Raw genomic sequence first — 5,000 nt, 5'->3', positions numbered from 1 at the left:
CTTAGGGGACCTCCCTTTCTGTGTATGTTATGTGGACGACATACTTGTGTTCTCCTCCTCAAAAGAGGAACACTTCCATCACCTGCGCACCGTGCTCGACCGCCTGCAACAAAGCGCCCTTGTAGTCCGGTACGACAAGTGTACCTTTGGCGCCAACGAAGTGTCGTTCTTAGGGCACCGTATCACTCCTGAAGGAGTCCATCCCCTCCCTGAGAAGGTAGCAGCCGTTCAGAATTTCTCCGCGCCCTCGACTGTCAAAGCTCTGCAGGAATTCTTGGGCATGATCAACTATTATCACCGTTTTCTGTCAGCCATTGCCGCCACTCTTGTTCCCCTCTACGCCTCCCTCAAGGGCAAGCCAAATGACCTGAAGTGGGGTCCCCTTCAAGAAGCAGCCTTCTGCAATGCAAAGAAGGCCCTATCAACTGCTGCGGCTCTCACTTTTCCTATCCCACACGCCCCTCTCCTTCTCTCCACCGATGCCAGCGACGTCGCTATTGGTGCAGTACTCGAGCAGGTGGTCAAAGGCTCGCCCCGCCCATTGGCCTTCTTCAGCAGAAAACTGTCCAAGGCAGAATCGGGTTATTCTAACTTCGATCAAGAATTGCTGGCGGTGCACTTGGCTGTCCGTCACTTTCGCCATTTCTTAGAAGGTACGCCCTTCGTCATTAGCACAGACCACATGCCTCTGGTGCACGCCTTCACTCGACAGTTTGACGCCTGGTCCGCCCGTCAACGCCGACATCTCTCCGCCGTGGGTGAATACAATTGCACCCTCCAATACGTCCCTGGGAAAATGAATCCCGTTGCCGATGCCCTGTCAAGAAACACGTTGGCTGCCGTTCAACTGGGATTTGATTACAACGCCCCGGCTGAAGCCCAACGACAGGATCCAGAGTATCAAGCTTGTAGGACATCCTGCACGTCTCTCCGTTGGGAAGATTTTCCCCTCGAAGACTCCAACACCACCCTCCTCTGTGACGTCAGTACTGGTAGACCGCGACCTTGGATTCCTGCTCCCATGCGCCGACAGGTATTTGATTTAATTCACGGCCTTTCACATCCCTCGTGACGTTCTACTGCACAGCTGCTGAAGGCAAAGTTCATTTGGCACGGCATTTCTAAGGATGCTAAGGATTGGGTCCGCGCCTGTACTTCTTGCCAAACTTCCAAAGTACATCGACACACGGATTCAGGAGTGGGCACCTTTCCTCAACCTCAGCGTCGTTTCGCACACATTCACGTCAACGTTGTAGGCCCCCTACCAACATCACAAGGACATCGTTACCTGTTTACCGTCATCGACCGCTCCACTCGTTGGCCTGAAGCCATTCCCATGGAAACTGCAACGTCTGCCTCATGTACATCTGCCTTACTCTCTGGATGGATTTCAAGATTCGGTATCCCTGAGCATATTACTTCTGACAGGGGAACCACCTTCACCTCTCAATTGTGGACGTCATTAGCGAATCTCCTGGGCATCACCCTACATCAGACAACGGCCTACAACCCCGCTGCCAATGGAATGGTTGAACGTTTTCATCGCACCCTCAAAGCAGCTTTGATGTCCCGCTGCAAGGATTGCAACTGGTTTACTCAGCTTCCCTGGGTCCTCCTGGGACTAAGGACCACTCCTAAAGACGCCCTCGACGTCTCGGCAGCTGAAATGGTGTATGGCGATCCGTTGGTCGTCCCTGCCGAATTTTTTCCTTCTACAACCTCCTCCGACGATCTCCAGCGCATACGTCACGTCGTGGGAAAATTTACTCCGTGCCGCCAGACTTACAAGCCCCTAGCGAAGCATCACATACCAACGGACTTGCACTCTGCAACGCACGTCTTCCTGCGTAACGACACCAGCAAGCCACCACTAACGCCCCCTTACACGGGCCCTTTCCTTGTGATCCGACGCAGTCCGAAAGCATTCCTCCTAAACATTTGGGGCAAAGAAGACTGGGTCTCCATTGATCGTCTAAAACCTGCTTATCTTCTGCCAGATGACCCGCCTACAGTTCGCCTCTCTAGATCAGGGCGCCCTATTTAACATGTACAGTATGTCATTTTTAGGGGGGGATCCATGTACCAACCGTGTTTCACACAATTGTACATAATTCCTTTTGTATATATTGTGCTTGTATCTTCGCTCTTCCCTCGCACTAAAACGAACATGAAAATTCATGTCTGGCTTTTCCTCTGTAATATTGTCTGTCTTGTGAACTTGTTATGTCCTGTTGCCTTGAGGTTTTGTATACTAGGAGAATGTTCTACAATGATATAACTCAGTCGTTTCCAGCCTGCCTTTGAGTACACACCTTGCTCGGCGCCGTCACAACAGGAATGCCTGGTCGCTAGTTTACGTGGTGGCCTGGTTGTAACGTCAGAATCAACCCGCCGTATCAAAAGGCAGCAGTAGATGTGAGGACTTTTCACCAAGAGTAGATAGAAACTATTGGCCATAATAGTATATTATTAAAGCCTACCTCAGATAATACTTTTATCTAACATCACTTGTTACCAGTTACTGTAAAGTGCTGGAGTTTCTATGGAAATATAATTTCTTCCCGAGTTCGTTCAATGATTATTTCGTTATTGCAAGTTCTTTTCCTATTTGTTTTATTTAATTAAATTTATTTTGTTTTGATTTACTTTGTTTCATATCAAGGTTTGTTTTAAAATTAAATGTTTAAGTTTATATTTTCTTTAAATAACGTCCTGCATTGAGTTTTGTGTTTGCTTAGTTAGCGATTGGTTTTGGTCAGTGAGCATAGGTAAGAACTTCATCATCCCTTAGGCTTAGACTAGCAGGTAATCGTTACACTACTTAGTTAAAGTAATGCATTTGGATAAATAAGTAAGGGTTTCTTATTTGCATTAAGCTTAGGAAGTAGTAATGAATATGACTTGGTATTTCCCCATTCACGTCAAAGCTTATTTTGTTCCAGTTACAAATAATAACCTGCAAGTATTCCATACCCTCGCATTGAATACACTTAAAAGTAATGGCAGGATAATTGAAACATAGTATCTTTATTTTAATATCTTAATTCCTGTCTATTTGTCTTATATTTACTCTTTTGTATTTACCCTTACGTCATATTACTAATTTACTAAGTGATAATCCACTCTCGTTTCACTATTGACGCCTACAAAACAGAACCGTACAACAAAAACGTTATAAGAATAATACTTTGTACTTTTCATTGATGCCATGGTGAAAAGAAAGTACTGTAATATATAGAAGGAATTACTCATCCTCTTCTACGCCTATTGACGCAAAGGGCCTCGGTTAGATTGCTCCAGTCGTCTCTACCTAGAGCTTTTAAATCAATATTTCTCCATTCATCCTCTCCCACTTAGAAGATATTACTTCATAAAGGAAAATAATAAATGCTAGACTTATCATTACTTTTGTTAAATCAAAGCCAAACGTCCTTATATCAGTAAGAAATAATACCAGATCTTTTATAAGGAAATGTATTAAATCTGTTACTATCCGGTGTGATGAAAATATAAAAAAGATAAAGCAGAACGTTATGGAAAGTAATACCAGTGAACAAAAATTCTCGGTGGGACGTAGTGACTGATGTAACTGTAAATTATGCATGAAATTATCTGGAAGAGTCCGTCCCCTGAGACTGCATCTACATTGTCATAAGACCCTGGAAAATTACTTGTGCTAGATAAAACGGTAGAGAATCTTCATACCCAATATAATGTCACAACAGGGGGATGTTGCAAACACAAAATTTCCGGAAGAGCGGAAAGTCCTTTGGATGGATGTAATGTAATAGTACTTGAAAAAAAAAAAAGGATATCTTAGAAGCTTCCAGAGATATAAGTGTGTTATTCAATAATTGCTAAATAGAGAACGAAGAAATACAGCAGATGCTTGCAACAGGTAGTAGGTTGACCTCGGCACCAGCCACTTGTTGAGATACTACCGCTAGAGAGTTATGGGGTCTTTTGACGGGCCAGGCAATAGTACATTGGTTCCTTCTCTTTGGTTACAGTTCATTTTCCTTTTTCCTACGCACACACACACACACACACACACACACACACCGAATAGTCTGGCCTATTCTTTACATATTCTCCTCTGCCTCATATACCAGACAACACTGGGATTATCAAACAATTCTTCTTACTGCACTGTTATTGTTCAGTGGCCACTTTCCTCTTTGTAAGGGTAGAAGAGACTCTTTAGTTGCGATAAGCAGCTCTTTTAGGAGAAGGACGCTCAAAAATCAAACCCTTGTTTTCTAATCTTGGTTAGTGCCATAACCTCTGTACCATGGTCTTCCACAGTCTTGGGTTAGAGTTCTCTTGCTTAAGGGTGCACTTAGGCACACTATTCTATCTTAATTCTCATCCTCTTGTTTTGTTAAGGTTTTTATAGTTTATATAGGAGATATCTATTTTAATGTTGTTGCTCTTCTTAAAATATTTTATTTCTCTTCGTTTCCTTTCCACACTGAACTATTTTCCCTGTTGGAGCCCCTGGGCTTAAAGCATCCTGCTTTTCCAACTAGGATTGTAGCTTAGCAAATAATAATAATAATAAATAATAACTGTGACAGAGATATATATTAAAAGTGTAATGTCCTGCTAAAAAAAAATGACAAATATTATCTAGCTTTTCACCTTCTGTCCATTTTTTTTTTAGTCTGTTCGTTTGTCTATCTGTTAACGTTTTAGAATAAAATAAAAGCATGAAGATATATATATATATGTATATATATATGTATATATATATATATATATATATTTATATATATATATATATATATATATATATATTTATATATTATTTATATATAAATATATATATATATATATATATATACATATACATATATATATATATATATATATATTCATATAAACATGATCAATTAGGATCCGAATAACTTAAAAATTTCTGAAATTTTGAGTTTAAAAATTACTCTGACATAAGCGTTACAATATTCTCTCCGTCTTCATGGATATGAGGTATTATTAAA

General features: G+C 41.5%; 1 protein-coding gene across 1 annotated transcript in view; it reads left to right on the top strand.

Annotated features, from left to right (window-relative positions):
• The window catches only part of LOC137639581 (uncharacterized), a 29,898-nt gene that overhangs the window by 12,737 nt on the left and 12,161 nt on the right, over nt 1–5,000 (top strand). The gene's annotated exons all lie outside the window — the stretch shown is intronic.

Source organism: Palaemon carinicauda, chromosome 4 (genome assembly GCF_036898095.1).
Source record: "Palaemon carinicauda isolate YSFRI2023 chromosome 4, ASM3689809v2, whole genome shotgun sequence".
NCBI lineage: Eukaryota > Metazoa > Arthropoda > Malacostraca > Decapoda > Palaemonidae > Palaemon > Palaemon carinicauda.
Note: the sequence above shows the minus strand (reverse complement) of the source record. Positions and strands in the feature narration are given on the sequence as shown.